General features: G+C 36.9%; 1 long non-coding RNA gene across 1 annotated transcript; it reads right to left on the reverse strand.

Annotated features, from left to right (window-relative positions):
• Positions 1–17,804: 17,804 nt before the first annotated feature.
• LOC122416125 (uncharacterized) lies at positions 17,805–19,074 on the reverse strand. Its single transcript, XR_006262072.1, has 3 exons — positions 18,315–19,074; positions 18,061–18,207; positions 17,805–17,966 (listed from the first exon to the last, which is right to left on the reverse strand). It is a non-coding gene; the product is annotated as an uncharacterized lncRNA (long non-coding RNA).
• Positions 19,075–23,532: the final 4,458 nt, after the last annotated feature.

The raw sequence follows: 23,532 nt of genomic DNA on the forward strand, positions 1-23,532 counted from the left end.
TCACCCCCTATCTTTGATTATGGTAATATGTAATGGAACTTTGTTCAGCAAGTTTTAAAGTGTTTCCTTTCAAATAGTATTGAAGTTTGTATTACTGCAGTATGGAGCGAATACCTTCAAACTTTGATATTTTTGTGTCGCAGCATGTGTGCCAATCATTTAAATTTTTTACTCCAACCGTAACATGTAATTTCAAAAATTCATCACAAAAGTTTTCAGCTTTACTAATTATCTTAATTTTCCTTTTTCTAAATTCTATGCTAAATTTCTGAATTTCCTAATTTATTTCTAAATTATCCTGGAATGAAATTGTTTTCCTCCACAAGCAATGCAAGTACCTTAAATGTCTTTGAATTCCGTTGCTCTGTTGAATCAAGTACGCTCAGTTTTTTTTACTTCTTTGAATTCTGACATAATAAATGTTTCCGGGTGCCTTTTTTCTGCAACTATCAAACTGTAGATAATTGGATCTTCGCGGCCACTTGCAAACTTTGGAAATATATTTCATCGGGGGCATGTTTTGGATGACACGAAAATGTCTAGATTCAGAATGCCAAAACGACATTTAAAAATGGCCAATTCTGTTGTATTCGTTGTGTCTTGAATTTGATCTATCTTTTCTCTTTTCCTTTCTTTTCACTAACGTTATAAGCCGGAAATCATATCTCAGCCCGCAACACGCATTGCTACATGCTCTTGAGTTTTCAATGGACAAAACATATTAGAAGACAAGGAGAAAAATTACCAAAGTCCAAGAACAAACCTCTATCGAAATATTTCCAGTTCAAATTTGACGAAATTTAGATCTTTTTTCGTGGAAACCAACGTTATAAGCCGAAAATCATATCACGACCTACAACCTGCTTTTCACCCTGCTCTTTGGTTCCTAATTGATAAAACATAATAGAGTACAAGGAAAAAAATCGCCAAAGTCCAAGGAGAGACCTGTGACGAAATATTTTCAGTTCAATTTTTACCAAAAATAGGTCTTTTTTCGTGGAAACCTACGCCATAAGCCGAAAATCATATCCCGGCCTCCAACCCGCTTGCGGCCGTGCTCTTGGGTTTCTAATTGACAAAACATATTAGAGTACAAGGGAAAAAATCGCCGAAGTCCGAGGACAGACCTGTGACGAAATATGTCCAGTACAATTTTGACGAAAAATAGGTCTTTTTTCGTGAAAACCAACGTTATAAGACGAAAATCATAAATAATTCATAGAAATTTAAACTAATATCCTATAGTCAACTGAACATAAATAAGGAACTTTTGAGAAAAAAGACGTGATATCAAACCATAAACTTCCCCTAGGAAAAAAAAGGTTGGGACAAGTACATTGATGGTCCCTCGTTTGTTGATAATTCCATCCATGAAAAAAACTTTAAAACAAAATTTTTATAAAAAATGGGCAAAAAAATTATTTTATAAAAAAAATACAGAACAATTCGAAAAAAATTTCACAAATCTTGAAAAAGCATTATCTTTAAAAATAACTAAACTTTATCTCTTTTTTAAAGTGTTAAAAGAATCAAATAACAAGTAAAAAATAAAAACCGAAAAATCGCGCTTGAAATCATTTTGGAAACCGATGCCTCATTCTTTTTATTTGATTCGAAGGGCTAAATCAACTAAAAAAAATTCCATCTAATTTACGTGCAGCATTAAAATTTATTATATCAATTCGAGGCCAAGTATTTTCTAATAAATTGAAAAAAGTTACCATTTGAGTTACGTGCAGCACTAAAATTTATGATATCAATCGAAGGACAAGTAATTTATGAGTAACTCCAAATTTCAACATTATGGAACTGTTTTAAGAAGCTTTTAAATCCAAAAAAATCACATGCAAGCTAGTCATTTCTTACTCTATGAAGGCAGAGACAATCGATTTTTTTCAGACTTTCAGGAGCTACTGATATTATTCACAATATTCGACGTCGATTGGATCGATAGAAATTATGTTTAAATATGAGTTAAAAGTACTTGTCCGGCCCATCACTTTTCATTTAAATCAAATAAAAATCAATCATAAAAAAACGAAACTGTACGGGAGAATCCGGTTAAAAATTTATTGAAATGCGATTTAGGTTAGTTATGCCGAATGAAATTCGTTCGCTGGAAGAAGTGAGAAGTAAACACTGCCGTCATAGCAATACAAACTGGGGAGTTATTTTGGAAGCTTCAACATATTTAATGTGCAAAATGTTTTTTATTTATCGATGCACAATAACATCTTTTGTATATTACAGGACAATTTGTTTCCATTCTTATTAAATTGGTGCAATCAAGAGAAAATTACTTGAAGATAACTCTCTAAATTCCCTCTGCATGAGTATTTGTGCTCCAACAGTTCTAAAAAAGCCCTGATTTTTATTTAAAAACAATAAGTTTAATGGAAAGTGATGGGCCGGACAAGTACTTTTAACTCATATTTAAACATAATTTCTATCGATCCAATCGACGTCGAATATTGTGAATAATATCAGTAGCTCCTGAAAGTCTGAAAAAAATCGATTGTCTCTGCCATCATAGAGTAAGAAATGACTAGCTTGCATGTGATTTTTTTGGATTTAAAAGCTTCTTAAAACAGTTCCATAATGTTGAAATTTGGAGTTACTCATAAATTACTTGTCCTTCGATTGATATCATAAATTTTAGTGCTGCACGTAACTCAAATGGTAACTTTTTTCAATTTATTAGAAAATACTTGGCCTCGAATTGATATAATAAATTTTAATGCTGCACGTAAATTAGATGGAATTTTTTTTAGTTGATTTAGCCCTTCGAATCAAATAAAAAGAATGAGGCATCGGTTTCCAAAATGATTTCAAGCGCGATTTTTCGGTTTTTATTTTTTACTTGTTATTTGATTCTTTTAACACTTTAAAAAAGAGATAAAGTTTAGTTATTTTTAAAGATAATGCTTTTTCAAGATTTGTGAAATTTTTTTCGAATTGTTCTGTATTTTTTTTATAAAATAATTTTTTTGCCCATTTTTTATAAAAATTTTGTTTTAAAGTTTTTTTCATGGATGGAATTATCAACAAACGAGGGACCATCAATGTACTTGTCCCAACCTTTTTTTTCCTAGGGGTTGGAAATTGCTGTCTTCGAAGCTCATTGCGCAGATACATTGAACCGCAGCAGATACCGGCGAACTCTGAAATTTCTGTGGATAAATATACAGGGTGTCCCATTTTAATCTTACACCTGACTTTTCTCGGAAAATATTCATCGGATCAAATATTGTGTGCAACAAAACTTTTAGGGGTTGAAGGGGGACGTTTGATAAAAATTGGTTTGTGGATCCAAAATTCAAAATGGCGGCGTTAGAATGGCCGACATGTTTTTTTCGAATGGAAACATAACTTTTTTTCATCATCAAAAAATTTTTCCGCGCAAAACCAACAACTTTTGTTGGAAAAATTTTTTGATTAAGTTGATATTTTTTACGTGAGAATATCATTTTCAACTATTTTAGAGGTATCCAGGATGTACCGCGAAGAGATCTTTAACGTACCAAGTGCAAGTGCGTTTGCGTGTAAGGAGCATATCAACGATTTCGTTGGGACTGAAATCAGCCATTGTTGCTAATTTTCAGAATTTTCCTCTAATTTAAGAACTTTTAAAAATTTCGAGAATCAAAAATTTTTCTCGTATTTCAGAACCTTTACAAATTTTCGATTTCGTCTCTTGCTAATGGCTGCGGAGTCAGAAGATAAACGTTTCAATCAATTTTTTATCCGTGGGCGATCACAATGACTTCTAAAATAAAAAATTCTTCTCTTATTTAAAGCTCTAAAGTAAGAGAACTACGCAAAGTCAGACTACGTCAGTACTACCAATGATGTTTTCTTTAATCTCTTACAAAGTGAACTTACCTTTAATCGTAAGCGAGGCTTACGCTTAAAGATAAGTACACGCAAGCGAGGTTTACGCTTAAAGATAAGTTCACGTAAGCGAGCCTTACGCCTACTTTTGAGTTGTAAATCAGAGAAGAATTTTTTATTTTAGAAGTCATTGTGATCGCCCACGGATGAAAAATTAATTGAAACGTTTATCTTCTGACTCCGCAGCCATTAGCAAGAGACGAAATCGAAAATTTGTAAAGGTTCTGAAATCAGAGAAAAATTCTTGATTCTCGAAATTTTTAAAAGTTCTTAAATTAGAGGAAAATTCTGAAAATTAGCAACAATGGCTGATTTCAGTCCCAAAGAAATCGTTGATATGCTCCTTATTTTAGGGAGGTGTCGGGGCAATTACTTCCGAGCTGAAAATTTGTATCGACGTGAATATCCTGATCGTCGTTACCCATCACGGCAGACAATCCGAACCCTTGAGCAGCGAGCGAGAGCAGGTCGGATGATCCGCCACCGTCGACATTTCCCAAACGTCAATAATTTTGGTGGATTGCATGAAGCCCGAAACATGGCTATTTTAGTCATGATAGCAATTGATCCTCATTTGAGTGCCAAAGTGATCTCGGAACGACTGGGGTTTCCCAAATCGACAGTGCACCGTGTATTGAGAGGTGTGAAACTTCACCCGTACCGACTACAATTCCACCAAGACACTCCTAATCCAGATCCGTTGCGCAGGGTGGCGTTTTGTCGGTGGGCGTTGAGACAAATCGAGCGATCCAGGGAATTTTTTCGATACGTTATGTTCAGTGATGAATCCACTTTCAACAACCGTGGTCAAGTGAACCGATGGAACTTTCGGTATTGGTCTGATCAGAATCCACATTGGTTGAGACAGATCGATCACCAACATCGATGGAGTTTGAACGTATGGTGTGATATTGTGAACGGGCAATTAATAGGTCCCCATTTTTTCGAGGGAAATGTGAACTCTGTCCGTTACCTTGATTTTCCACAAAATGAACTGCCTCTTTTGCTAGAAGATCTGGATTTGGAAACACGTCAACAGATGTGGTTTCAGCAAGACGGTGCACCCGCTCACTGGGCTCATGTTGTTCGAAATCATCTGGATACAACATTTGGTCAACGGTGGATTGGTCGAGACGGTCCTGTAAATTGGCCTCCAAGGTCACCAGATCTTACGTCTCCTGATTTCTTTTTAGGGGGTACTTAAAAGACGCTGTCTACCGTCAAGCTCCAACAACACGAGAGAACATGAAGGAGCGGATAAGAGCTGCCTGCCGTGCGATCCTGAGAGATGTTCTCCTACGCACAGTTGATGGTTTTGAGAGAAGAGTTCAGGCATGTTTAAACATGAATGGAGGGATCTTTGAACATCTCTAGGGAGGGATCAGAGTACACTCACAAGGAGGGTTCGGAGTCCGAAAATACTGCGGTAGTGACGAACCGCAGAGACCTAATCCTTGTGAGCTCGTACCTATGGGCATAAAGGCATTGCATGCCCCTCTTTTTAAAAAAAGTTGAAAAATAAAATGAAAATAAAAAACACACACACATGCACCTCCACGTATACACGCATATGCAGACGCCCACGCAAACGCACTTTGCCTTGGTACGTTAAAGATCTCTTCGCGGTGCATCCTGGATACCTCTAAAATAGTTGAAAATGATGTTCTCACTTAAAAAATATCAACTTAATCAAAAAAATTTTTCAACAAAAGTTGTTGGTTTTGCGCTGAAAAATTGTTTGGTGATGAAAAAAAGTTATGTTTCCATTCGAAAAAAAAATGTCGGCCATTCTAACGCCGCCATTTTGAATTTTGGATCCACAAACCAATTTTTATCAAACGTCCCCCTTCAACCCCTAAAAGTTTTGTTCCACACAATATTTGATCCGAGCAATATTTTCCGAGAAAAGTCAGGTGTAACATTAAAATGGAACACCCTTTATATGCGACGGATCACCCCTTATCTTTGATTATGGTAATATGTAATGGAACTTGGTTCGGCAAGTTTTTAAGTGTTCCTTTTCAAATGGTATTGAAGTTTGTATGACTGATATACAGCAAATACTTCCAAACTTTGATATTTCTGTGTTGCAGCAAGTGTGCCAATCATTCAAATCATTTCCTCCAACCGTATCATGTAATCTAGAAAATTCATCACAAAAGTCTTCCGCATTTCTAGATACTTCAATTTTCCTTTTTCTACTCCATTGTGAGTTTTCGAATTTCTAAATTAATTTCTGAATTGTCCTGAAATGGTTTTTCTCCAAAACCAATGCAGGCACCTTAAACGTCTTGGAATTCTGTTGCTTTGTTGAATTAAGTTCGCTTAGTTTTTTTTGCTGCATTGAGTTCTGGCATAATAAATGTTAGAAGTTTTCGGGTACTTTTTTTCAGCAACTATCAAACTGTGGATAATTAGACCTCAGCGGCCACTTACAAACTTTGGAAATATATTTGATTGAGAGCACGTTTTGGATGAAATGAAATCTCTAGATTCAGAATGCAAAAGCAACATTTAAAGTGGGCAAATCTGTTGGATTTTTCGTGTCTTGAATTTGATCTATCTTTCATTTGAATTTTGAAGAAAAGGGATAAATAAAATCTGTTCTATTAAGGAAATCTTTACATCAGTTCTTTCTTGGTATGAAGACTTTGAAAAAATCGCCAAAGGCCAAGGACAGACAGGTGACGAAATATTTTCAGTACAATTTTGACGAAAAATAGATCTTTTGTCGCGGAAACCAACGTTATAAGCCGAAAATCATATTACAGCCCACGAGACGCATTTCTTCACTCTCTTGGGTTCCTATTACACAAAACATATTAGAAGATAAGGGGGAAAATCACCAACGTGGAAGAAGAAACCAATGCCGAAATATTTCCAGTACAATTTTGACGAAAAATAGGTCCTTTTTCGTGGAAACCAACGTTATAAGCCGAAAATCATATCTCGGCCCCCAACCCGCTTTCTACCATTCTCTTGGGTTCCCAATAACCACAGCAAATTAGAGTAGAAGAAAAAAAATAGCCCAACTCTATGGACAGACCTGCGACGGAATATTTTCTGTACAATGTTGACGAGAGATTTGTTGTTTTTCGTGGAATCCAACGTTATAGGCCGAAAATCATATCTCGGCCCGCAACACACTTTTCCCCATGCTCTTGGGTTCCAAATAGACGAAACATATTAGAGTACAAGGAAAAAAATCGCCAAAGTCCAAAGACAGACCTGTGACGAAATATTTCCAGTACAATTTTAACGAAAAATAGATCTTATTTCGTGGAAACCAACGTTATAAGCCGAAAATCATATTATGGCCCACAACACGCATTTCTCCATGCTCTTGGATTCCCAATAGACAAAACATATTAGAAGACAAGGAGAAAAATCACCGAAGTCGAAGACCAAACCAGTGCCGAAATATTTTCAGTACAATTTTGAAGAAAAATTGGTCTTTTATGTGGAAACAAACATTATAAACCGAAATTCATTTCGCGGGCCTCATCCCGGATTCCTCCATGGTGTTTAGTTCCTAATAGACATAACATATTAGAGTTTGAGGAAAAAAATCGCCAAAGTTCAAGAGCAGACTTGTGACGAAATATTTTCACTACAATTTTTACGAAAAATTGGTCTTTTATGGTGGAAACCAACTTTATAAGTCGAACATCATACCTAGGGAAAATAAGATTGGGAAAAGTACATTGATGGTCCCTTATTTGCTGATAATTTCATGCAAAAGATTATCCCATAAAAAATCTTCGTATGAGAATGAAATCTATAAAAATGTACTAAGCAAATAATTCATAGAAATTTATACTAAAATCCTATAACCGTCATAACATAAATGAGGAACATTTGAGAAAAAAGGCGTGATATCAAACCATAAACTTCCCCTAGGGAAAAAAAGGTTGGGACAAGTACATTGGTGGTCTCTTGTTTCTGGATGACATAGAAAAAAGATTTAGAACCAGGAAAAAAATTCTATAAAAATAATAAACGAAAAATTGAAAAGTTCAAAAAAGTTCATAAATATTGAAGACATTGAAAAATGTACTATCCAAGTTACATGTAGTATAAAAATGTATGATATCAATTGGAGGCCAACTATTTATTGATAATTTGGAATATTTATCCAACAAATTGGAAACTTTAATGAAATTCATGATAATTATTTTCACGAAAAAAGTTAATGAAAAAAAAGTCATAACGGAAGTTACGTGCAGTACTAAAATGTATTATATCAATTCGAGGTCAAGTATTTATCACTTATTCGAAATATAATCTCCGGCGACAAATGAGCGTTGAGAATCCTTGTCGGGCTCACAACGTTTTATCAAAATTACTAAAAAATTAATCGAAATAAAATCATTAAAAATTCACATGAAAGTCATTCGTTACTTCACCAAGGTATACACTTTAAAGAATTGATTCCCCTCCGACTTTCAGGATCCCCTGGTATTATTCACAACATTCAACTTCGATTGGATCGGTACAAATTATGTTCAAATACGTCTTAAACGTACTTGTCCGGCCCATCACTTTTTATTCAAATTGCTCATTCGACAACAAATCAGGGCTCTTCTATAATGACAAATATAATAAAATGGATGAAAATAAATATAATATCTCCAAGTAATTTGAACTTGATTGTTCGCAAGTTCGTATAGCAATATCCACTTCTCATTGTCTTCAGTGAACACATACCATTCGGTAAGAACCAATGAAAATGAGAAATAATCAGGCGCATTACTAGAAATTTTCGAACCTACTCAGCCATGCAATGTTTTTTTTCGATAGTCACGTACACATTTTGATAAATATCACTAGTCGAGTACGACACGTGGATTCCTGGAATTTGTAGAAAAATGATTTTGTTGTGAATTATGACTCCATATAATATAAATAGATTAATCAACTTCATCTTTCATTTTCGTTTCATTTTGACAAGAGCGATTCGAAGGAAAATTATTTTCTCGGGAATTACTGTTCCTTAATATTAACACATGCATTAACTTCGTTTTTGATTTGTTTTCGAATGAGCAATTTGAATAAAAAGTGATGGGCCGGACAAGTACGTTTAAGACGTATTTGAACATAATTTGTACCGATCCAATCGAAGTTGAATGTTGTGAATAATACCAGGGGATCCTGAAAGTCGGAGGGGAATCGATTCTTTAAAGTGTATACCTTGATGAAGTAACGAATGACTTTCATGTGAATTTTTAATGATTTTATTTCCATTTATTTTTTAGTAATTTTGATAAAACCTTGTGAGCCCGACAAGGATTCTCAACGCTCATTTGTCGCCAGAGATTATATTTCGAATAAGTGATAAATACTTGACCTCGAATTGATATAATACATTTTAGTACTGCACGTAACTTCCGTTATGACTTTTTTTTCATTAACTTTTTTCGTGAAAATAATTATCATGAATTTCATTAAAGTTTCCAATTTGTTGGATAAATATTCCAAATTATCAATAAATAGTTGGCCTCCAATTGATATCATACATTTTTATACTACATGTAACTTGGATAGTACATTTTTCAATGTCTTCAATATTTATGAATTTTTTTGAAATTTTTTTATTTTTCTTTACAGAATTTTTTCGATTGTTTTTTATTTTTGTTGAATTTTTTTGAACTTTTCAATTTTTCGTTTATTATTTTTATAGAATTTTTTTCCTGGTTCTAAATCTTTTTTCTATGTCATCCAGAAACAAGAGACCATCAATGTACTTGTCCCAACCTTTTTTTCCCTAGGGGAATTGTGTTTAGCGGACACTCCCGAGGTGTTGTTATTGTGGTGTGACCAAATAAAATTTGTTTTTCCCTTTTACCTCTCGTATAACTACGGGATAATTTTCTGACGAAATATTATTTCGATTTCTTTTGTACGCACTTTGCGATGGCAGGGTATATGCCAGCAATCTTAACTTCTTGCCGTATTTACATTTTTTTTGACTATCACTTTTGCCTCAGTTAACTCTACCGTGTCGCTTAAACTGTGTTATATTTGAATCTCGTATTTTTTAATTGTAAGAAATTTTTTTATTTCTTGTGCCTGTTTTGGATATCTCGTGCCTTTTCGTAATCCTTTGTGTCATCGGTGAATATTGTTGCCTGGCCGAGCGCGTCGAATTATTTTGAATTTGACTTAATCGGTTACCCCGTACATTTGCCTCGCGTAAGAGGACATAAGACCAACGTTTTGAGCTCGTACGACGTTGACAGTTAGCCCCGACAACGTAAACACTTCTCGCGACCGAGGGCATAAAACCATCATCTTGACTTCGTACCGCCAAAGCGTACGAGGTTGGCTGTGAGCCCCGAAAATATAAATAGTCTCTTTTGTTCGGTTTAGAAGACTCGAAATCCCGCACACGTGAGCCATAAACCGTAACGGGACATTATTTCGATATTCGTTCGCTTCTGTCCAATCGTTAATCCGGTGTTTACTTCGACAGGAACGAGTTTCGAAAAACAATTTTTTTTTTTGAAAATCGGGTGATCTACCGTCACCCCTCTACATCACCCCGGAACCGGGAAAGGGGGGAGTCAGCGAGTTGACTCGTCCGGCACAGCCATTCTTCGAGTATTCGCGTTAGCAAACGGTTCACCTGTCGATCGAGCACAATAGTTAATTTATCTAATCGTATTACTGTCAGCATTTCGATTTGTTAAAATGTCGCGTTTAAATACTAATTCTTAGATACGTTTCGATATCAATTTCGAATTATTCCGGTTATCATTTTCTCGGACATGCTACGCCGCGAGTAAAAGTTTCGATCAAACAATTTCCTTTTGTTTGGATTTACCGAGAGTTCGAATAAGTGTTAGCCATTATCGAATTTATTATTATTTTTTTTGATTATTTATTTAGTTTTTGACGAACCTGAATATTACGTGAAATTCTTTGACGTAATCAGGCGTCTTTAGTGTTTTTCTATCCGACGAATTCGATTTCTTACCTGTTACCTTGTGGAGTTGAATTCTTACCTATTACCTTTCGAATTTGGATTCGTTCAAATCAAGAGACTCGGTAGAGTCTCGGGACAAGTACATTGACAGCCCTGTCTTCTGCTGGCCCGAGCTCGCCAAGTTTTATTTATATCTCTGAATAAACCGATTCGCGGTAGTGGGGGTAAAATTTGCATGTCAATTTCGTGAATCGCGAAGCTGAGAAGACGTTTCATGAAACGAAAATTGGTTTGGATACTAATTTTCAAGGTCCCTATCGAATGAGCCTAAAATCAATACGATCAGTAACGTAATTGATGAGAAAAAACTTTGCACGGGTCGAAAATTACGCAAAGTTACCTATACCTTCAAAGACCCCTTGGATCCTCTCTGGTTCTTCATTGGTTGTTTTCCGAAATACATTCAAAGATGCGTGTCCGTATATAACACCAACTATGGCTCTAGGGATTTCAATTGGTTGAATTTGGTGTACTAACACTAATGATTTTCTGCATAAGGACGTAATACCGAGGGTGCGTTCGGCTTGGGCGCTTACATGCTTTCAGCGTCTTCAAACCACTGCTTATAAGCGTGTAAGCGCCCAAGTCGAACGCACCCCGAGTCTCTTGAAAACGTGTTGTCAAATCAAAACAAACCGGAGTTTGACGGTTATTATTTATTCGAATTGCGATAAAATAAAAAAATTAATATAATTTAGTACATAATATAAATGGTTTAAATGAGTTTATTGGTTTAAAATGAGTTCATTACAAGTGTTGGATAGATACCGAATCTCTTGGAAACATGTGATTAAAACAAAAACGGGAGTTCGACGTTTATAAAAAAAAAATTTATTCCATAATATAAATTAGTCTGAATGAGTTAATACAAGCACTGTTATTATAATTTTAATATCAAGAGTGACAGTTTCATTGGATGACACTCAGAAAATCAAGAGTGACACCCGGAATAGGTTATTGCGGATTAAGTTCACCGGTTTCACCGGTTTTATTAGATCGAGCGTTACTACCAAGGAGACTATAGGTAAGGAGTGCAATCTCGGCGATCGGGCACGTCCGTAAAAGTGTCGGGAAAGAGGGTTCCTCTCGAGCGGCGCTGTTGTAGTTTCGTACGGTGGCGCATGCGCACAATGTACGCGTTATATACGCGCATGCGTTGCTGCCAGCTGACACTATGATAATTACACTGACACAGGGGCCATTACTATTAAAATACATTAACAAATTGCAGTCATTTTTTTTATATAAATGAATAAAAAAAAATATAATTCAACAACATCAATTGATTTTTTTTAATTTCTGCTATAGTCAACGAATAATATCTATGATGGAAAAAAAAAAATAAAACGAACGAGGATTCGAACCGCCAACTCCACGAGTACAAGCCCAACATGGAACCATCACACCACGTAAACTCTTGATATTCCAATGGCAGAAAATGCTACTGGCTTATCCGGGCCGCTTGATATGTTAAGGTTTTATGAAACAATAACTGTGGTCACAAGAGCTATAGTTATCAATATAATTTTAAAATATTCATGTCACGCAAAAAAAAATTTGTGACAGAGAAAAAATTTCTTTCGACATGAGTATATGAACCGGCAATCTTCCGGATGCTATAGTTTTCTTAACAGCGCGACATACGAGGGGGGATCAGCTGATACTTTGAATGTGCGAAGCGCAGGGTTTCACGTCGCTGGAGAATATTATTACAATACATATTAGTACTTTCGATCACGAGCGCTCATAATTGTTGATTCAACAATTTTTTATAGGCGCAAGCTCTTTAAATCCACGATTCCGCCGCCATCAGCCGCCATGACGGTCAGTTTCACCAATGACATTGATTTTATTACTATATATATAGCCGTACCAAACGACAATGCGACGCGTAGTGGCCGTTCCTCGAACCCGGGTTGCCCGACATTTTTACGGACGTTTTTCTAACAGGCGCCCAATACGGAGATTGCACTCCTTACCTATAGTCTCCTTGGTCACTACATCCGAAAAAAACTCAACCTCAAAAGTGGACTAGCGGCATTATAATCAACATTAAACAAAGTGTACTGTGAATGCACAAAATGTCGCGAAATAAAAACCTGAGTAGTGTTTGTTATATAAATTAAGAATTTATCATCAATAAAAAAAAATAGGACGAGTGAAATATCGAATTAAAAAAATGACGTCAACGCGAACGGAGTTAACCAAACAATATTGACGACAACAGATTCAGACATCTGAATTCGTTGTTTTCGATACGTTTCCGCAGGAAATTCGAATATATAACAAGTTCTATACTTAATGCAGTTTTTAGAAGGACAGAAGGGAAGATTTGTGACTGTTGGAGCTCGTGAACATGTTTTTATTTGGGATTTAAAGCTTGGAGGAAAGGTACAGTTATTTTTTAATTATGAACATGTATAAATTGTGTGAATCTGGTTGATAAAGATTTCGGTTGTCAAAAAAAGCTATTCACAGTAGTAAAATAATGTACAACTCTAAAATTAATATTGATGTGAATTCAAAATCACGCTCAGGTTCTTTCCGGTTAAACCTCCGGAGGCTACCCATTTGGTTGCTTCGCTTAACAGATGACATTGGTTATGCAGCTAGATGGCACAGTCAAAACCTGTAATCTTAGATCAAGGGAAAATTTAGTGTTTTTGTTGGACACGGATCGAACATTTCAGCTCTCGCTTATGATGCATTTGGCCATGGCATTAACACGTTTCAAGATGACAGGTAAGTTTTAATAAGATAGTAAGATTAATCTTAAATCACTCCGATATTCTAACAATCCATATACTAAACAGAACAGTATTATTTAAACAGAACTTTTATTTAGTTTTTTCATTGTCCTAGCTTGAAAACAAATTACTCTTATTTTAGTAACAGTGGAAAACCACATTTATTATCGCACCGGTGATAGGCTCAAATTTATTCTTATAATACCATACACTAAAATCCACCTTTTTTAACCCAACTATGGCATCGTATCCATATGTTCAGTTTTTCAGAATTAGCAAATAAAAAATAAGAATTTTTCATTGAAATCAGATTAACCAAAAAAAACTGTATCTATATTGTTTGTATCATTTAAAAATTAGATGGAATTCAATCCATTGTTATAAATAAGCAGTCATCCTAATATCATTTTGTTATCCAATGAATAATAATAAATTTCCTTATGCTCAAGCTGAAGAGTTTCTCTTTGACCGCCAAAAGCAACAGAGCATTAGTTCTTTTTTCGTGGAACCTGCAGTAGTGAAAAGCAATGAGGCTGCGGCATCAGAAGAACAAGCTCCAAACAAAGCAGAAAGAGCTGCATTGTCCGAGAAAGAAAATTCCTAATTGGATTGGAGATTTCAATGGAAACAGTTACAAATGTTATTGGAGATTTCGTCCTTGAAGAGGTTCTCGTAGAAAAAGTAATTCAACATAATTTCATCAGCGACATTAAATGGCCAAAAAATATCTGGAAGCTAACACAGGTATATATTGAATTTAATCTTATTTCAGTAACAGTGGAAAACTACATTTGTGATTGCACCGGTGATAGTTTCAAATTTATTCTTATTCATAATATCATACACTAAAATCCACCTTTTTCAACACAACTATGGCATCGTATCTATATGTTCAGTTTTTCAGAATTAGCAAATAAAAAATAAGAATTTTTCATTGAAATCAGATTAACCAAGAAAAACTAATCTATATTGTTTGTATCATTTAAAAATTAGATGGAATTCAATCCATTGTTATAAACAAGCAGTCATCCTAATATCATTTTGTTATCCAATGAATAACAATAAATTTCCTTACGCTCAAGCTGAAGAGTTTCTCTTTGACCGCCATAAGCAACAGAGCATTAGTTCTATTTTCGTGGAACCTGCAGTAGTGAAAAGCAATGAGTCTGTGGAATCAAAAGAACAAGCTCCAAACAAAGCAAAAAGAGCTGCAATGTCCGAGAAAGGAAATTCCCAATTGAAGGTTTGCATGGAAACTGTTAGAAATTTTCTTGGAGATTCTATCCTCGAAGAGGTCCTCGTAGAAAAAGTAATTCAACATAATTTCATCAGCGACATTGATGGCTAAAAAATATTTGGACGCTAACACAGGTATATATTGAATTTAATCTTATTTCAGTAACAGTGGAAAACTACATTTGTTATCGCACCGGTGATAGTTTCAAATTTATTCTTATTCATATTATCATACACTAAAATCCACCTTTTTCAACACAACTATGGCATCGTATCCATATGTTCAGTTTTTCAGAATTAGCAAATAAAAAATAAGAATTTTTCATTGAAATCAGATTAACCAAAAAAAACTGTATCTATATTGTTTGTATCATTTAAAAATTAGATGGAATTCAAGCCATAGTTATAATTAAGCATTCATCCTAATATCATTTTGTTATCTCATTAATAATAATGAATTTCCTTACGCTCAAGCTGAAGAGTTTCTCTTTGACCGCCATAAGCAACAGAACATTAGTTCTATTTTCGTGGAACCTGCAGTAGTGAAAAGCAATGAGGCTGCGGCATCAAAAGAACATGCTCCAAACAAAGTAGGAAGAGCTGCATTGTCCGAGAATGAAAATTCCCATTTGGATTGGAGATTTCAATGGAAACAGTTAGAAATGTTATGGGAGATTTCGTCCTCGAAGAGGTCCTCGTAGAAAAAGTAATTCAACATTATTTCAGTAGTGAGGCTACATTGAATGACGTTTTAAACGAAACTCCTTCGTAAGGTACCACTGGTGCATACATTTTTTAAAACTTATTGTTAAGGGGATTAAATGTCATTTGTTCTTTCTATCCATAACTTTGATTTTTTTTTGTTCAGAGTCGGACCATGGTTATAAAGAATATCTGGAAGCTTTAGCAGGTATATATTGTACCCGCGTCAAATAATTCCGAGACGTACGGTTCCTTGACGGATTCAATGACGAGTTACGCAAAAACGATAAGTTCAAAAACACCATTCGTATCGAAGCGTGACGAGACTGAAAGAGTATTTGGTACATTCTCGGATTTAACGGCTCATCTCTTGCAAAAATCGGATAATTCGAATGGGCTCGTGAGGATGAGTTTGTTCAGTAAAGGATTGCCATCACTAAAAACAAATTCCGTTATTCCGAAGTGGTAACGGGGTCGAGAAAACAGAGAATTTCATCCAACACCATCAACTTTCCGACTTGCGAATTCTCTCGAACCTCTAACAATGCCGGAAACAAGCGATACACCGATCGAAGAAAACGAGAAAGAAAATTGAGCTCGGAACTTGAAAAAATGAGTGTTGATAGGAACCTGATTGCAAATAATTGGACGATTGATTTGACGACTGCTTTGCGATCTAGCGAATTCAAATCAAACCAAAAATTTATAAAGAACAAAGAAAAAATATCAAAAGATCGATCGGTACTCGAGAATTCCATTGCTTCAATTTCACCCACGATTGATCACCAACAATTAAACATTTACGTCGATATGAAATACAGTATCCCCGGTGAGGGATGCAAGTTGAATTTGAGCTACATGCAAAACGTGAAACTCCGATATTATCACAAAATGGCTTCCCTATTTGGTCGAACGCTTTGCAAACGTTGGCAATTTCGTGAACCTTATGTTAAAAAAAAATCTATAATCAACGAGAAAATCAAACGTTTCGACTTTTCTACTCCATCCCCTGACTACTTGGTACTCGCGCATTTGCGGAGGCGATGATGAATAACATTCTTCAACTTTTCGTAACCAGTACAATCGTTATTTCGCGCTCGTCCCCTCAACGACTTTTATTCCAAAAACTCAAACCATTACTTTGAATTCTATTTATTTACTCTTATTAATTATAATAATTTACCGTTTGAACGCTCATTTTATTTTGATTTTTACGACTTTCGATTTACATTGGTATTTCACAACTGGCTATTGTTGTGAACAAACTTGACACAGTCGATTGGTCGAAGGAGAGATTCGACGAGATTGTTGAAAAGTTCAGTTTATTTTTAAAACAAGCAGGTTTCAAAGAACTTTATTTGTCCTTTAAATTTTATTTGTACTTTCATAGACCGCTTCAAATGCCCGGAACGTCCCATTAGCGAACCTTTCCAATTTTCTGTAAATGATGTTTTCAAGGCTCCGGCTCAGGCTTCTGTGTTTCCGGATGCATTGAAACAGGCATGGTCGCTGTTGGTGATAAAGTTTTGTTGCTGTTCTATTTCTCATGAATAAAATCTCGATGAAACCTAGTCAAACATTTTTAAAATTTTTCATAGCATTTAACTAAAGCTGAGTCAATGTACGATTCTCCACTGCAATAATCATTTGATCATTAGGTAATTGAAAAGAACCTCAAAAACTGATTTTCGAACAGTTGGCTACATTTGGATAGTCATAATGGAATTTTCACTACGCTCATTGCTACTGGAAGAGTTTTTGGAAGAATCATTGTTTCGAAATGAAACCCAGGTACGTATGAATTATAAAAGTAGTCCCTAGCATCAACAATCAGGAACTATTGTATTGCGCAGCACTTATTAATTGTGTATCGATTAACGATGTACCATATTATTAACCATAGAAAGTTTTCATTTTCATTTCATTTCATTTTTATTCCCAAAAATTAGAATGCACCAGAGAAAGTGCACTGCAGTATGGTTCTAATAGTTCTCATAAAAAATTCTTACGGTCTATGCTATGGTGCACTTTCTCCAGTGCGGTCTGATTTTTTTATAAAAACTTATGTCAATACTGCGGTACATCTTCAATCGATACACAATTAAATACTGCGTATATAAAGTATTGCGTATAATGTTTTATGGAAACTTGATAATGTTTATATGGAAACTTGACAATAAATATTGTGGTACATCTTTAATCGATACACAATTAAGCACTGCGCAACATAATGCTTTCTGATTATTGATGTGAGGAGCAGTAAGTATTTTTTTGGTATAAGGAACTGAGGGAAGTATGGCTTGGGAAAATTTACTGGTGAATAAAAATGCGATGAAGTCTTTTGAGTTTATTTTTATTTATTTATTTAAAAAACGTTTCAAAAAATAGTCGCATTCATGAAGATTCTGAAACAAAAAAAAAATACAAAAACAATCAGAAAAATTGACGAACCATTTTTACATTAATCGGAGAACGATTCGATGGTTTTTTTTTTCTTACCTCGTCCATGTCGTCGACCGCCACGACTACCTCGCCAATTGCTGCGATACCGGTCGGCGACAATTTGGCCCATCCGTTCATTTAGACGGGCCAAAAAGTCAATTTTTTTCGCTTCGCGAACCCGCCAACCAGCTCTCGTTCCCCGATCTGTAATTGAAAAGTAAACAAACTGGGTAAGTATCATAGCCACTCGACACTTTGACGGTGGTTTAATCATAAAATAAATAAACATATTCGACTTCATTGTTACTTACGATATTTTTTTTTCATAACGAGCTCCTCGCCGACTTGCTACAGTTCTGGCGGTTGCCGATCGCCATCACCACGTGGCTCGACCTCGACAATGGGCTGGTCGGCCTGCCCACCGTTCTCGGCCTGTCCACCGTTCTCGACCTGCCCGCCTCCGGCAATCTGGTTGTCACCCATTTTCGATGATCCTCTATAACATTAAAATTGACAACGACATTAATAGATTTTATAAATAATAATTTATTTAATCGAAATTCAACAAACTTTACTTACTCTCCTGTTGCCGTCGGTTGAATAATGAGTGGGGAAATGAGGCGCAGAAATATGATCCTTTGAGATGAGGGTGTGAGTTTTCAAATTTTTTCTCACCAGGTGGCATTTAATTTTAAATGTATATATTTATTATTTAAACACACCAGCGCCGGTTTTTTCCAACGTTAATATAAGTTTAAACTCGGTTTAGCCTACTGTAAAGAATAAACTATATGAAAATATTTATAGAATCAACTATAATATGAAAAGAATTGAACTGAGTTAGAACCGTGTCGGAGAAAACGACTAAAATGAACATGAAATTAAAGTTTTTTTCGTTACAGTAATAGTTAAAAAAGTTACAGTGGCAAAAACCATTAGGATCATTATGTAACTTTAATGCAAAAGCTTGGAATTCACGTAAAATTCGCATAGAAATTGCGAACCTTATCCCAGTGTATTCGCTGGGTAGTAAGTCAAAGTGAGAAGTTTAATTCTAAAACTCGTGGTTTCATGACAAAATGCCGGCGACTATACGCCGAACGACTAAATGCCGAATGACTATACGTTGAGGGATTGTCACAAATAAGACACCCCCCCCCCCTCACACACAAACACAATGGGCGGGTTTGGAACACTTTCGATGTGTGTACGGTATTTTGTCACATTGGCGTATAGTCGTGTGGGCATATTCGGTTTTTAGTTATTCGGCGTTTAGTCGCTCGGCGTTTTGGAATCGACGATTTGTCGTGTCATCCTAAAACTAAAGTAACAATAACGTTGAGCGAACACAGTACCAATGAAAAAAGATAAAATAGGAAATGTGTAACAGAGTGAAAGTGGAGAAACCCCGCCGCGCTGCTCTGACATTCATCAACTACTTGTTACCGACCGATGGTAACTTCATGAAATATATTCAGATTGATCAATTATACTTTCCAATTATTTTTTATTTTCATTTCAATGTTCTTTTATACAATTATAATAAAATCGATATTGCTTTTTGGAGGTAAAAATAACTTGAGCGAGACCACAGAATTATAAAAAAAGCATGTGCAATAGTATACGAGAGAATTATTGAGGGTTCTCTCACACTCTTTCGCATTCTCTTTTGCTGTCTCTCGCACTTTTCTGCTTTTGTTTGCACTCTCTCACACTCTCTCGCTTTTGCAATCTTTTCCATGCATTAATATTCTTTCTTGCAAATTCATGTACACTTTGTTGCTCTTTTTCACACCCTTTCGCTCTCTCACTTTCTCTTGCAATAGGAATGGTGCAAGTAGACTACCGCGCCACTAGTGATGAAAAGTGAAAATTTTTGGGGATCTTTTATCATTATTGTATATATATTGTAACGTAGATTTTCCCCGCAAGGGTACGATCCAGTCCCTTCTCGGCTCACCCACTCCTTCCCGTATGACTCTCCGGCTGCGAGAATGAACTGGGCGCCAGGTACAAAGTACCGTCGAATTAATCGTCGATTCTCGCGATCGTAACGCAACGCAAAACTAGAATTTAGAGTACACGAGGGGAACGAATGACCGAGGACGGTCCGACTACTCAGCTCATCTGAGATACAAAAGGTAGAGGGGGGGATCCTTGAGGAAAAGTAGCAATTCACAACGCAAAGCCAATAACCGACACAGACAGAAGATTCAGAAAAGATTCACAATTTATTCAAATAAACGAAAGTACAAGAAAAGATGAATTCTCGCGAGATTGGATTCTACATAAAATAAGAGTGGAAAAGGAAATTCAATTTACGGCTCGCTAGAATCGCATGGCCAATACGTATCGGACGACAACGCGGTTTCGGCGCGTGGCTTACTCGAATTCACCAGGTAATTCAGGTAATAGATAATCGCATCGCAATTTCGCGGGTGTCGTAGGTAATCGACAACCGACGCCCTGGCATTGTAGGTAAAAGATAATCAGCGATCTGACGAGCAGATGCCTTAGGTAACAGGTAAAAGATAACCAACGCCAGAACAAACGGTGTCTTAGGTAAATTTAGGTAAAAGGTAATCGACACCAGGTAACCCGAAAGTAATTCGCGAGAGCGTCATAGGCAACATAGGCAAGGTAATTGACGCTAGGTAACCCTAAATAATTCGCGAGAGCGTCATAGGCAACATAGGCAAGGTAATTGACGCTAGGTAACCCTAAAATAATTCGCGAGAGCGTCATAGGCAACATAGGCAAGGTAATTGACGCTAGGTAACCCTAAAATAATTCGCGAGGAAAGGCAATCGAAGGTAATAGTGAAGCGACTTCGGCTAAGCGCGAGGTAACACCGAATTTCCCGAACGATCAGTACAATAATACGAAGATAGCGGCGTTATACGATAAAATAAATCACAGAAACTAATAGCAAGATAATCTTTGAAACGGTAACAGAGGTAACGGAAGAGTGCCGTAAGATAATTCGCCATAGAGAGGCACAAAATAATACGATCGTCACGAAATAGAGAAAAAGAAATAACTGCGAACGCAAAAGGAACGGCTGAAAAATACGCAATACAAAAGATAGAAGAGAATGCCGTATAAACGATACGCGACAATGTGAGCGAAAAGGACGGAACGAAAACATCGCGAGAGCGAACGTGCTCGCTAGAGCCTCAGCGCGTGCGGTGAGAGAGAGAGAGAGCGACATACTTTACGGCGTGGAACATTCCAGCGCCTACTACGCAAAATTAACGAAAACTCTAACTCGATATTCGTAATAATTTGACCAAATAATACATTATGAAAGAGACCAAATTAATAGCGAGCTCAATAATCAAGCCGAGCTACGCAAAACTGAACTGTAAAAGACTAGGAACACGGGAAGTATCGGCCGCAATCTCACTCGATATTCTTACCACGGGTTTCACTAAATCGTCACCTAAACTCTACTAAAGCAAAAACCGGAACTGTATTCCGAAACAAAAGAAGGAAAAGGCTCGACTCGATTAAAGAATTCAATGGAGAAATAGAACTGGACTTACCGAGGAACGCACTCGTCGCACAAAGGAGAAGATCGGGGCAGTTCGGCCGCAGACTCGCCAGTACGATGCTCAGACCTCGACTCCTTGTCCGTAGTGCGTACGAGTGGTCCTCGAGATTCGGCGCTCTCCCCACCACTAGGCCTCTGTACGGCAGCGCTCACACGCTAGGTGCGAACTAGAGCCCGGGCTCTTGGCTCGCGCTTTCGCGGAATGTTTGAACATGGAGCATGTAAGGAGAGCAATCTCCATTACGCCTTTTTACACGATCTTACAAATAATTACCCTTCTGCCGCTCTCACCTCCCTCGCTCACTCGTAACACCCCTCTCGACTAGATGGCCGTGATCCGGGTGTCTTTCCTCTTGGGGATCCGGCGGGCAGCTCCGAAGGACAAGGGGAGGCCTCCCTCACCACTCCGGTCGACTCGAAGCCATGGTGGGCCCACAAGATAAACCACCAGGCAAAACAGCACCTCGCCCCCGGAAAACTCTAAATAGCGGGCGGTGCAACTCTAGGCTGCTACGGCGGGAAAGACACGGGCGGCGTTCAAAGTATGGCCTATGCCAGCGTGCTCTTTCAACCGCCCGCTGGTCGAGAGTGTTTTTCGATGCTCGTAGACGGTGTGAGAGGAATGATTCTCATGAGCGAGTTCGGCTCGAACAGCAAATTGGAATCGCTAAAATAATGGTTGCGGGGCCAAATAGCGGTGGCGGCAACACCAGATCTCCACAAAACTGTACCAGACTAACAAAATTGAACGTCATTAAAGCTCAAAATAATTAAACTAATATTCTCTCTACTCACTGCACTCGCAGGCAAATAGGTAACGAAAGTAAATATCGACGGAAGGTAATATACGCGAGTCCTAAACTAAAACCTAAAAATTACGTGACGCTGAGTCTCGTTCCGAACATCGACCGACGAGTCGAGGGGCATCAAAAATGGGCCGTAAACCCGGTCCACTGGTCGACACGATTTGTACGAGTGGCGGGGCAAAAATCTCACGTCACAATATATATATATATATATTCAATCTCATACTCTCTCGCTCTCTTTCATATCTGTCTCACTTTCTCTTGCGGTATACAAAAATCGTTTTATTGTATATAAAAAAAAAATGATCAATACCGAGTCTCTTGATGATAAACATTTTTTGTGATTTCATGGTTTAATTTTGAACAAACATTATCGAACGACGAAAACACCATCAAATCTTGGTGTTAAAAAAAAAAGAAAATTCAAAAACAAGGATGTGCCCAGATCGAAATGAGAGCCACAAATCAAAATGGTAACTCCAGCGAGACCAAAGCATACGATTAAAAATATCTTGTTTTAAATATGTCATGAATTACCATAAAAATCTGGTTATGTGTTAAAAAGTTACGCGACTTTATTTATTCAATCCAATGTTACATGTACATTTTCGATCCGTAGCGCCCTATCGGGAAAAGTTCAAACTAATGTTATGAAGTGTCCACGAATAAATGTTTTATTTATACCATGGTTGATTTTTTTATTGCGAATACACGTGTTAACGACTCGTTCGGATTTTTCTCGTTATCGTGAATAAAAATAATTTAATTCGTTTTTCGGAATTCTTTGATTTATAAATAAGTGAGAAGTGATAAGTCATTAACCGAGTTTCTTTTAGGTGTGTATAGTGTTACGTCCCGGTATGATTTGATCTTACCGTGGTCGCAACGGCGCTTCAGTTTCGGTCAGCTGTGAGAGACCGGGGATTGAAGCGGTGTCGAGTGACAGACGAACCCTTTTATTTTACAATTTGGATGGAACCCACTTACCTTTTCGCTGTCGCTTAAGATATTCGAAAAGAGTGCGGTGATATCTGTGGCAATGGTGCGGTCCCTCGTTCTACAACACCCGGTATGCAGCCGACGGCGATTGGAAAGAGACGAGTGGAGAATAGCGGGCGGGTCCGTTGTCCGCGGATATATTCGCGCAGGTGTAATAAAAACGGAACTCCG

The sequence above is a fragment of the Venturia canescens genome, chromosome 9, assembly GCF_019457755.1.
Source record: "Venturia canescens isolate UGA chromosome 9, ASM1945775v1, whole genome shotgun sequence".
Classification (NCBI taxonomy): domain Eukaryota; kingdom Metazoa; phylum Arthropoda; class Insecta; order Hymenoptera; family Ichneumonidae; genus Venturia; species Venturia canescens.